This window comes from Dendropsophus ebraccatus, chromosome 9 (genome assembly GCF_027789765.1).
Source record: "Dendropsophus ebraccatus isolate aDenEbr1 chromosome 9, aDenEbr1.pat, whole genome shotgun sequence".
In the NCBI taxonomy this organism is placed as follows: Eukaryota; Metazoa; Chordata; class Amphibia; order Anura; family Hylidae; genus Dendropsophus; species Dendropsophus ebraccatus.
Genome location: NC_091462.1, coordinates 90171912 through 90184417, shown reverse-complemented (window position 1 = coordinate 90184417; position 12506 = coordinate 90171912). Strand labels below are relative to the sequence as shown.

The 12506-nt window shown below is 44.8% G+C and overlaps 1 protein-coding gene across 10 annotated transcripts in view; it reads left to right on the top strand.

Moving 5' to 3' along the window:
* Positions 1-5294: 5294 nt before the first annotated feature.
* Positions 5295-12506, top strand: part of SUN1 (Sad1 and UNC84 domain containing 1) — a 36838-nt gene continuing 29626 nt past the window's right edge. For 3 of the 10 annotated variants that reach the window (XM_069983837.1, XM_069983836.1, XM_069983839.1), the window contains exons 1-3: positions 5297-5431; positions 7442-7511; positions 7759-7870. The gene's annotated coding sequence lies outside the window, so the exon portion shown is untranslated. Of the gene's footprint in view, positions 5432-7441; positions 7512-7758; positions 7871-12506 lie in introns of all 10 variants that reach the window. The other 7 variants (XM_069983841.1, XM_069983840.1, XM_069983830.1 and 4 more) reach the window with 6 other exon arrangements.

Below are 12506 nucleotides of genomic sequence, written 5' to 3'. Positions count from 1 at the left end.
GGTCTGGGTGTTCAGACCCCCACCAGTTGCTGGAATGTGCTGGAAGAAGTGCTTGGCTGGCTGCTTCTCTGTCTGCAGGAGACATATTTAATAGTCTATGGAGTCCATCTGCAGTGAGACAGGGAGAGCAGTGAGTTGGGGAGAGAAGTGCTAAGCTAAGTGCTTCTCCTGGCTTGTTCTAGCGATCAGTGGGGGTCAATCAAAACTTTTGACGCCTCTATGACATGTTAAATGTTTTACTAAATGAAAATAATGTAAATGCATAAACTCTTCCAGAATGTTCATTCAAACTAATCATAAATTGTACTTTTATTTAAAAAAATAAAATCTTTTCACATGTGACTAAACAAAAGGCAGAAGTGTTCAGCTGAGCATTATGCCCTCTTGTTTCTTATTGGCTCTCTCCGCTCCTTCTCGGAGTGCTGAGTGGGCAGGACATAGACTCGCAGACTTCCTAGATTGTACAGATCCATAAAACATCTATGACTCAGTACACTGCAGATTCAGCAGTCCGAGGAAGACTGAGCAGAGCCGATCAGAAACCAGCGGCACAGTGCTTAGCCTAGCACTTCTGCCTCTCTCATGCTTTATACATCAACCTAACATGTTGGAACCAATCCCAGTATACTTTATAACAAAATTACACTGGTGACGAAGTGCAGCACCATGTCATAACCGTGATGTTCTAGGAGAGCTGACCAAATTTGCCTTTTATTTATTTTTTTTTTTTTTCCTGTGTTCCAGATGGGGGAGTGGCTGCCTCTACTTGGTTGTGCACTCCACCCATCCCACCCCGGTGGTGTAATTACTCTTGCTGGTATTAGACGGATCTTGCATGCCCAGAGCATAGCCGTATTTCATGCCATGGAGAGGCCATAGTACAGTGGAGGCCCGCCCCGAGCAGGAGGCCACCGTAACGTGGTGGGGCAGCTTACACCATTTTCAAGTGGTAACCAAGAGCCTCATTATTTTTATGGAAGTTTTTTTGGCAGTTGGGGGGGGGGGGCTGCTTTTAACTTTTGTCATGTCTATGGTGGGTCTGTATCTTGCCATTGCGGTGAGCTGTTGCATTTTTCTGTGTTTTTGTGTGTTTGCAACTTCAGCCATAGCAACGTGCTCCTGCCTAGTGTTAATGGGGTTTTAGGAGAGCTGACCAAATTTGCCTTTTTTTTATTTTTCTGTGTTTCATAACTGTGATAACCTTCCAGATGCTTCTCATATAATACGGTCTCCACCATATAATACAGACCACCTCCATACAGAGTCTAACAGACATGTACAGCAGTGCACAGAGGTTAGGTGGCTACAGGTACAGGTTCTACGCCAGTGTGAATGAGCCCTTATAGTTCTACATTTCTAATATATGAGAAGGGCATCTAGGGAACTTTCATTACCTCTAACACTATACATAGCATTAAATGCTAAATGAAGGACAGAGCAAAAAGTTTCAATGGAGTCCTAGAGAATGTCATGTGATCCCTCCGGGAACTGCTGGCTTGTAGAGAGACAGATCACTGATGAGGATTACCAGTCGTCAGTATGTGGAGGTCTGTCCCAGTGACACAGATTCACAATATACAAATCCTATTGATCTTACTATCTATATACCTGTATATATATCAGGTATCATAGTACACAGAGAAAAACTTACTGCGATCAACATCAGAACGAAGGTTGTCCTCTGCTCCAGCAGTCACTACTACGAAGGACACGAGAAGTAAGAGAGGGCTCGCCATCACTAGTCTCATAGTATGAGGAGCTGGGGGATTCGGTGCTGGAATAACGTCCCTGAAATAGCTGAAAGTAAGAGCGGTCAGTGTGTAAGCCCTCAGTCAGGGAACGACAAGGAAGTAACAACCATCATGACCAACCTGCTAAGTTACATTCACTACTACGGTAACATACACAAAGCAGACAGCAGCATACTTCTAGAACAATGAATGGAACTGCCATAAGGAACTATTGTGACTGAACTTTTATCGCACAATACACTTGGTGCCACATAACAGTATTGTTCTCACTTTCCTGAGGCATCTTAGAAACATAGAAGATTGTCAGCAGATAAAGACCACTGGGTTCATCTAGTCGGCCCTTTAAGTATTTCCCTTCTTATTATCTTAGGATAGATATATGTTTATCCCAAGCAGGTTATTTTCTGGTATTGTAGATTTACCAACTACATCTACTGGAATTTTGTTCCAAGTATCTACTACTCTTTCAGTAAAATAATATTTTCTCACGCTGCTTCTCATCTTTTCCCCAACTAACCTCTCACTGTGTCCTCTTGTTCCTGAGTTCAGTTCTTTTTACTAAAAACACTTCCCTCCTGAACCTTATTTAGTCCTCTAACATACTTAAAGGTTTCAATCATGGCCCCCCTTTCCCTTCTTTCCTCCAGACTATACAGATTCAAATCCTTAAAGGGAACCTGTCAGGTGGGATAACAGCGCCGAGCCCGCCCGACGCCCTGGTGGAGCAGCGGATACTTACCCATTCATGCAAGTTGCGCTTCTGGAGCCGGTCCCGGGATGGAGATCTCGCCGTCAGAAGCCGTGCGCACGCTCAGCAGTGAAGAGTTCGATGCCCATAGAGAATGACGGCTCCAGTCATTCTCTATAGGCATTGGACTCATCTCAGGTAATTAGCATACAGTGTGCACCTTCCGGTGCCGATATCTCCATCCGGGGACCGGGTCCAGGAGCGCGACTTGTCCATTCTTCAGGATGAGGAGACACGAGAGCCTCCCATTGACTTTCATTATAACAGGGAGGCTGGCGGGATTAAAATTTTCCTTATAGAAATAATTGAAATGCAGACAATTGGTTCCACACCCCAAATATAATGATTTATTATTCTGAATAACATGTAAAACAGATTAAACAAACATTCAGAAACAGCAGAATATGTGATATTATAAGTTACTGTACAGTAATGGAGAGGATGGGAAACACAAGGGCTGACAGAGACTGCAGGGAGCATGAAGGAATGAGCAGGGCAAATGCAGCACTCTCTATCTGGGGAGAGAGGGGTAGTCCTGTCCCCAGATGTAAGCCCCAGCCTGAAGTGGATCTGCTATGATTTGGAAGGTGAGGGAGACTTCCTGGGTCAGAGTACAGGGCTGTAGACCCCGCTATGCAGATCATGCCCCTCCTCCACTTGCGCTCCCACCCATTACAGGGAGCTCTTAAACCAAAGCAATGCTCTTATACCAAATTACAATTTTGAAAAACTGTGAGCTCTTCTTTCTAATCCAAGTTAGTCTTAAACCAAGGTACCACTGTACAGTATTTGTATTGCAGACACATTTGGGTGCGCCTGCAAGCCAATTAACCATTGAGTTATATGCAATAAACGTCCAGCAGTACGGCCACACATTGTGGTGTGAACAGAGCAGGAACAACAGCTGTCGTTCACACTTGGGCGTCCGGAAATAAGTCAATTATTTCCGTGGCCGTACTGACCAGCGGCCGTTGTTCAAAACAGTGTGCGAACGTCTGTTGTTCTTATAGAGTTCAATACAGTTCATTATTTTAGGAAAAGAATGGCGGTTGTTTTAATCACAAACAACAGATGTTTTTGTCTTTAAAAAAAAAAAACACTGTGTGAACATGGCCCAAGAATGCGTTCACACATACAGGATCTGTAGCAGATTTGAAGCTGCAGACTTTATGCTGTGTTCAGTCATTAGAGGGGTTATCCACCAAGTCCCCTTAGTATTTTGAGGCATCTCCTGTCTTCCTAGCTGCTGCCATTCCTGAGGAGTTTTTCTAAAAGCCAGATTTACAGATTTTGCATCACATTACACCAGTATGTAGTCCTTACTAGCTGATGATGTAGCAGAGCTGACACCCATATGGTGTAGCTATGCGCTGTATAACAGGCATCTGTTTGCCGGGGGGAGGGGGGGGGGGTGTAGTATAGGTTTAGATCTCTGCTTGCTGACAGTAAATGAAAACATTCTACTTCCATCCAGGCTCTAAGAACATTCATAACACTTACAATTAAGGATGGTCCGAACCTGCCGAACGCTCGGCATCAGATTTCTGCCGTCTGGCCGCTCCATGCAGAGGGTGGATACAGTGGGAGGACTGCCTGGAAAACTGGGATACAGCCTATGGCTATGGCTGTATCCCATTTTTCCAGGCGGTTCTCCCGCTGTATCCACCTGCTCCACGGAGGAGAAAGACAGCGAGAATCATTGCCCAGAGTTCGGGTTCGTACCTCGGCAGGTTCGGACCATCCCTGCTTACAATATACAGAGCTGTGCCAGGTACATGTGCCTGCATTCACTGACAGCAAGCAGAGATAGAACTAAAACTTTTCATATTACAGAAACCCAAGTTTAGGGGCACATGTCTATGAAAGCAGCACAGGTGCATGGAGATGATGCAGATGATGTCTCCAAAAGGAGGGCGGAAGAGGGAGCTTAGCGTGGTCTGAGTGGATAAGAATGAGAAAAAAACAGGAAAAGGGTGCAAGATAGGTTATACATGTATACTAGACATAGGGTGGTATTGGGAAGGGGGACAGTTTAGAACACACGCATCAAACTCAGGCCCTCCAGCTGTTACAAAACTACAATTCCCATCATGCCTGGACAGCCAAAGCTAAAGCTCTGACTGCCCAGGCATGATGGGAATTGTAGTTTTGTAACAGCTGGAGGGCCTGAGTTTGACACCCCTGGTTTAGAATATTGTTTTTGTTACCCAGATAACCCCTTTAAGTCACAATAATATCTGCAACATCAAATCTGCTGCAGATACTGTAGGTGTGACTGCACCCTAACAGTGCTAACCACTGATTTACCACACCCATTTGCATTAAAGGGGTGTTTCCATCTTATAGGGTAATGAGATGTGACTAGGACATGGCATGACTTTATGACTGGTTGGGATCCAACCTCTAGATACTGAGAATGAAGGAGTTATGGTGAAGGGGGGATACCCCTTTAATAATTATAGTATAATGGTGCAGAAACCAGCTGGTATTTCTTACAGTGCATAAAGCCCCTTTAATAGAAAGAAAATCACCATAACAGCCCTATAAACATTTAATAGAAAATCCCTTTAAGCCCAGCACTAGACAGGCAGCATGGTATACACCTGCCCTCCAGGCTGAGACAGCTGCCTGCAGCCAGTCCTAGGACACATCAGTCACTATCACGTGAGCATTGACAGCGCGCAGACAGGACACGGGCCTATGGCCGCAGACGTAGTCACCTGGGCGACGTGCTGACGTCAACATTATACAATGTAAAGCGCTTCCCCTGCGGCTCGTGCGTGTTAAGGCCCCGCCCCACGTCGTGACGTCAGTGAAACCGGTGGTGGCGGCGGGCGAGGGGGAACGTTGAGCGGCCTTGTAAGGATCGCAGCCATAGCGGTCAGTGTGTGACGCCGAAGGAGGACCGGGCCCGGTTTATATCAGTGGGGAGGTGACCGCCATGTTTATACATTGCTTATTGCCTTCTATAGGGGCAGCTAGGAATTCAATGGTCTTAAAGGGGAACTTCGCTAGAAACTTTTTGAAACTAGCGCTTCTTAAAGGGGAAGTCGTTAATTCTCTTTGGTGTTCTACTATGGTGCGAAGGTGTAAAACCAGGCATCAGCTCTCTGCTCCGCCATCCGTTACCCGGGCACTTTAGACGTCCTACTTATAAGATTTAAAGGGAATTCCAGGATTAGAAAAAACATTGCTGTTTTTTCCCCCCCAAACAGTTCCAGTCATCGGATGTGTACAGTATTACAGCTCCTCTCCATTCTCTTCAATGGAGCTGAGCTGCAATACCACCCATAACCTGAGGACAGAAGTAGTGCTGTTTCTGAAAGAAAGTGGCCCTGTTTTTCCAAGCCTGATGTCATGCTACCTGCTGGTGTTGTGTGACTTAGGTTGTGGTCACACACTGATACCTGGGCTGGGGGGGGGATGCTCAGACTGTATGAGTCAGCTTCTTAGTGAGGCCTCTGGTCCGCATAGCTCCCATTGGAACCGAAATGTCTTTGCAGAGCCTCCCCAGAAAGTTATATAGACTTGTAAATTATTTTCTCAATTCTTCAAGTACTTATCAGCTGCTGTATGTCCTGAAGGAAGTGGTGTATTCAGTCTGACTTGGTGCTCTCTGCTGCCCCCTCTGTCCATGCCAGGAACTGCCCAGAGCAGGAGAGGGTTTCTATGGAGATTTGTTCCTGGCATGGACAGAGGTGGCAGCAGAGAGCACTGTGTAAGACTTGAAAGAATACACCACTTCCTGCAGGACATACAGCAGCTGATAAGTACTGGGGATTTTTAAGTATCAGTCATTTACAAATCTATATGACATTTTACTACCAGTTATTTTTCCCCCATAGTAATCTGCAGCGTTCCTATCCCACGCGGGCAGGGTCTGCACCTAGCTTGGGTGCAATGCAGCCAGTTACTTCATGGCTTCTACTGTGACCTGCTGTGGTTTTGTGAGGCAGCACCTAGGTTGGGTTATAGTATAGCTATGAAGGATGCAGGGTTACTATCCCAGGACAATGATACGGCACGCCACCAGTATATGTGAGCACATTCCTCATATCCTGATGTAAGTGGCTGCGGTCACATACAGTATTTTAGCTAATACTGTGTGTCAGTGCAAAACACAAAATACGAGCACGTTTTTTTTTCATGATATTTTCTCTTTGGATCCACTCCAGGTTTTACCTAAAAAATATCGTCCAAAATACTATGTGTGATCATAGCCATAGGGCAGGATCCTGTAGTCCTGGGCCTCCTTCACATGACACTATGGGGGACGTTTATGAAAGTCCCGCCCAAGGCGCACGCCAGGAAGAGTGCGCAGATTTGCTCTTTTTTCCTGGTGTAAGCCTGCCATATCCCCTGCTCGCCCCGTGGGGGGCGTGGCAAGGTGGGGAGGAGGTGTGGCTTCCTCCCACACCTCATTTATCATGACTTACGCCTGCTAGCTTCCAGCAGGTGTAGGTTTAGTACGCTGGGTGCAGGTTTGGGTTTGTGGCGTGCACTTTTTAGTGGATCTGGCCATGGAAAAGGGGGTGGGGCCTAATTTAAGACCAGCGTACTAGTATGCCGGTCCTCATAAATCTCCTCCCTATATTCCTATCCATGTAGGGGGAGATTTATCAAACATGGTGTAAAGTGCCCCTAGCATCCAATCAGATTCCGCCTTTCATTCCTCACAGAATCTTTGAAAAATGAAAGGTGGAATCTGATTGGTTGCTAGGGGAAACTGAGCCAGTTTGACTTTAAACCATGTTTGATAAATCTCCCGCATAGTGTCCACAACTACAGACACAGATCAGTTCTATGGGACAAAGCGCTTGGGGGGGGGGGGGGGAGCGGTTGTTTTTCGGGTTCCATATACTTTCAGAAAATCCTATCTGTATAGAAGTGAATGGGTCTGTGACGCCATACATATTCCATCCGTATTCTCTCATTTTTACAGGTCACTTCCCTGGCACAAAGTAAGAAAGCAAACTACAGATCCGCATTTCGTCATTGCTCCGGCCTGTCAGGTCTGTGGTGTGTTTCCTGGTGCGCCTTTCGGCCATTTGGATATACAATCTGCCAAATCTGCCTGTATACACTGTGGAATCCACATTGTAGCTTCCCCCACAATGACTGCTTGACATTGGTGCCGTACACCCCCTATAAACCCCATCCTTCTCCCCTTCTGTAACCCTGGCTTGTATAATAACTGCTGGAATGCCATTGTTCCGGGTATCGGCACTATTCTAATGTCTGCTATTCTTCTCTATCCAGGATCCCTCTTGTGCCCTCGTGTAAGAACCCAATGTTCTTCTGTGAATAGGAAAATGTACTGAACCAGAGACCCAATCTGGAGCACTGCCTTGTAAAAACAGCGCAGTTCTGGGTGAGTACAACTCCATGGGAACCACATAAAGGGCAGAATAAACTCCGCACGGCTTATTGTTTCTTCTCGCCGTTAGGATTCATGGGGCATTCTCTTTTTTTTCTTCTCCTTTTATACATTACATGGAATTTTCCGTAGCTGAAGAAAAATGGGGTTTTTACATTTACAAGGTAATGAAACTTCTTTTCCTGAAAATAGTCCAGGACTCTCCGTGAGCCTTCGCTCTTGTGTAACTTATTTCGCAGTGGGAGCAGTAATAGATGTACAAAGACTGGGGTATCGCCCAGAAAGAAGCAAGTTAGGCCTGTCTGCTTTCACTTTCCGTGGTATACGAAATAATTGTACCAAACCTTAAAGTGATGCTGTCACCCCAGTTTTCTTGTGCTTTTCATTGTTGGACCTTGTTTATAAGATGGGGCTTAAAGGGGTAGTTCAGCAAAAAAAAAAAAAATCCTTTCAAATCAACTGGTGCCAAAAATTTGTAATTTACTTCTATTTAAAGATCTCCAGTCTTCCAGTACTTTTTAGCTGATGTATGTCCTGCAGAAGTGATTTTATTATTTCCAGTGTGGAGAGCAGGAGAAGTTTTCTATAGGGGTTTGCTGCTGCTCTTCACAGTTTCTGACAGGGACAGAGGTGGCAGCTGAGAGCACTGTGTCAGACTGGAAAAAATACACCACTTCCTGCAGGACATACAGCAGCTGATAAGTACTGGAAGACAAGATTTTTTAATCGAAGTAAATTACAAATCTCTGGCACCAGATGATTTGAAAGAAATACATTTTTTTTGCTGAGCTACCCCTTTAAGCCACCACTCTCTTAATCCAGTGCTGTTATCCATGCGCCCCTAGTGATAGGGGAGGGGGATCCACAGATGGTAAGTGATACTGTCCATCAATGATAAAAGCACACAGGAAAACAATGATACTGGAGCATCTTCTCTTAGATCTGTGGTCAAGTCTTTAATTGGAAATGTAAGAACAAAGTAATATTTGAAGGCTACCATTCCTCAGTGGGGTACAGACCTGCTCTGAGGGACTCTTAAAGACTCATACAGTAGTGACTTTTGGTCTACAGGAAAGAAACTGTCAATTACTTAGCGTCACGGGCCAGGTCATGTACAGAGGCAGGACCACCTGTCATAGCTGAGCAGTGAGGAAAGCACACTGTATACTAGTGATGGTGAACCTTGGCCCTCCAGCTGTTGCAGGACTACAATTCCCATCATGCCCGAACAACCTAAAACATGGCTTTGGCTACCCTGGCATGATGGGAATTGTAGTTTTGCAACAGTTGGAGGACTAAGGATCCCCATCACTGGTATATACCTTGCTGGTAACATTTGCTTGCTTGTAATCAAAGATTCTGTATACAACCCTGCTGGACTACACCCGGCCTGGTGAGTATAAACAGAGCAGCAAGGTGTATGCCCATGGCTCTGTGTGCAGGAGGAATTGAATTTGACAGCAGACTAGAGCAAAATACATTTTGAAGGGTTCTCTAGTTGTGACCTGCCAGTGTCTGCTCCTCCACTTTCACCCCATGCAAATTCATATGGCCGTGTGACCCAGAAATCTTTGGCCTCATGGCCTGTGTTGTAGCCTGTCAGCTGTTGTATGCGGTTTAGTGTATTCTACTACTCACAACCAATTCACTCTCTAAAATAGCCATACAGCTCCAATGTGACGGCCAGTGTAGGAGAGTTGCTAATGTCTTTTGGTCTCCATCAGTGGCTTGTTGGGAGTAGCCCTGCCAGTGTACTTTCCATAGCTGTACTGAAAATTTACAAGTGAATTTCCTGCTAGTCGTATTACTGCATAAGACAATGGAAGGTGAAATGAAGATCTGTATGTAGGAAATATGGCTCTATGAAGGTAAAGCAACCCTGCAGCAGAACACAAACAAGGCAATTCTTTCGGCGGATGGTGGAATTCGCCCGGTCATAGAATGGAGTCTATGGGACAGGCGGAAATGTGTGCGGCCGCGAGAAGGGACGAGCGGCGGAATCAGCTGGAACTTCTCTGCGCAGGTTCCTGTCTAAACATATCCTTCGTTCCTATCTGCGTTCTGCTCTTGAGGCTGCAGGCTTTGACGTCTCCTCCGTTCCACTCCTCCCTAGGTACTGGGAAAAGATGGCTCCAGTCCTAGAAAACTTCTCCTAGTTTCCCAGGACTGGATCCAGCTTTTCCCAGCACCCAGGGAGGAGCAGATAACAAATATATATCGTCCACAAATTTATAATAACATTTTTGGTGAAAAAAATCATACAGTTTTCTAGCATGGCTAAAGGTTGTTTTAAATGAATAACTATATGTTCTGTTCAGCCATTGCTTATTCTGTATAAGAGGTATAACTCTGCTTTCTCAGAGTCCTGAATGGCATATTGACCTAGTTGTGCAGTAATATTTTCCTAGCCCCCATACCTCACAATATACAAGCAGGTTAGCTGTTCAGAATGGTGGCCGTGTTGGTTGTCACCCAGTTCTCCCACAGACCATTATTCAGCCCTAGCTGAACACCACTTCTTCTTTAGCTGTGGGCTCGGCTGCCTGTAGCCTGTGATAGGGCGGTGTGTGTGTGTGAACACTCCCGTCTGTCAGCCGCTGATTTCTCGAGCTCTCTGTTATCTGTTTCTTTTGGCGCCTCTTGGAGGCCTCCAGTAACAGCTTATTTAGAGCCCGACGTGTCTCGCCATTCCCTTGGTGCACAGGCTTTCTACCACTTCTCCTGACGTCAGCCATGTAAGAAAGTAAGGAGCCGCTTTTTCTGCTTATGTTGTGGTGGGGACTCCCTGGGCCGCACTTCTGACTCCTGGTTCCTGGTATGATTCATGCCTTGGTAACATCAGCATGGCGTCTGGATAGTCTTTGCAGCTTTTGCTTCGGGTGCTCTTCTTCATACACTAATATATACTGATGCGTTCACAGACTTCCTATGAAATGGCTGCGTGTGCGCATGAGATAATGTAGATTGTCAGCTCTGCTGATGGCTGATATGATGGATAATTTTGATGCAAAATATGTTTATACAGTATAAGGCAGGAAACACGCGTGTGGTTTTTGATGCAATTTTTCAACCAAAGCCAGACATAAATTTAGCAGGAGGAAGCTTCATAAACTTTTTAACTTTTTTTTTTTTCCCCAAAAAAATGTATGTGATTCTCGCCTAACAGTGATCATCCACTCATTCCAGTAAAAGTGTTCGTCTGAACGGAGAGGGTATGGTTCTATATTTGTTAATTTTGTTCTGCTTTATGTAAGATTCCTTGTGAATTTCATACAGGGCCTTTAACCCTGTCGTCAATATTTATATATTGTGTTATATATTCATTCATATTTCATTCACTTAGTTGCCACAGTAAATGCTGCAGATGTTGCATAGAAATTTTTACAATCTCCTTCATTTTTGCTACCTGTCATCCTACCCTTCGGGGCTTGTCAGTTTGCATGGGGGCATACATTTCCTGCATACTCTTGTCAGAATGAATGAAAACCAGGTGTAATACACAAATCTGAAGTGTGTTAATAAATGACATCTCGTTCATTCTGGAAAACATGTGACCCGACTGTAAAATGAGCCACATGATCTTACGAGGAGAATTTGTTTAGTTCCAACACCTCCATTCATTGCCTGTATATAGGAGCTGTGTAATGTGCTTTTTCTCCACTGGAGGCGCTGCAGTACATTAGAGCTGATATCAGGGGGCGCCAGCAGCAGGACGCCCTGTCTTGAGTCTCTCCTTGTTGGCCATAGCTCTCCACCTGTATACTGAATGTAGAAGTCCTTGTGTGATAGTCCTATTATTGTACCGTACGGTACTATGGTGTCTGTCACTCTTCACATCCCAAGAACAGCTCTGCATAGTATTTGTCTAATCCATAATGTCTGCCATGGCTAGTGCGTCAGTATGGAGAACCATAGGGGCATGTTCACTCAGCACATATAGATTAGCACGTAATGTGTAATTCCGCAATGAATTATGCTTGTGAAGCTGCCCATTGATTTCAATATGAAGTTTGTGGCATGCTAAACATGGCGAGTATTTATACAGGTCATATAAAAGAAACCATAATCCCCCTATTTTGTCTGTATCGTATTGGACTTTCTTAAACCAATCTGTCAGGATCTGCAATCTAAAAACCTCTAGAAAGAGCAGGTAAATTTAGGAGCAATGTGAACATAGCCTGAGATGCTGCATGAAAACTGAGCTGAGGGCTGTGTTCACACTAGACTTCAGATCTTTGGGTTGCTACATCAGATTTTAGGGAAAAATACACTAGCTCTATTCTACGTGATAAAACAGAGACCACAGTAAGTAAATATGGTCTGCCATCATTAAGTCGGGTCCGGTGGGGCCGTCATGGTCTTTGTTAGGCTGGGTTCATACTACATTTTTGCAATTCATTTTTTTTTCATCTGTTTTTTGCAAAAAACGCATGAAAAATGGATCCATGTGTGCATCCGTTTTTCCATTGAATTCCAAAAAAATACAAATCCATTTTTTTTTTTTTACGGACACAAAAATGAGGTTGACTACGTTTTTGTGTACGTTCAAAAAAACATCCGTTTTGATCCGTTCTTTTTATAATGGAATTCAATGGAAAAACGGATCAAAACTGATGCACACATGTTTTTT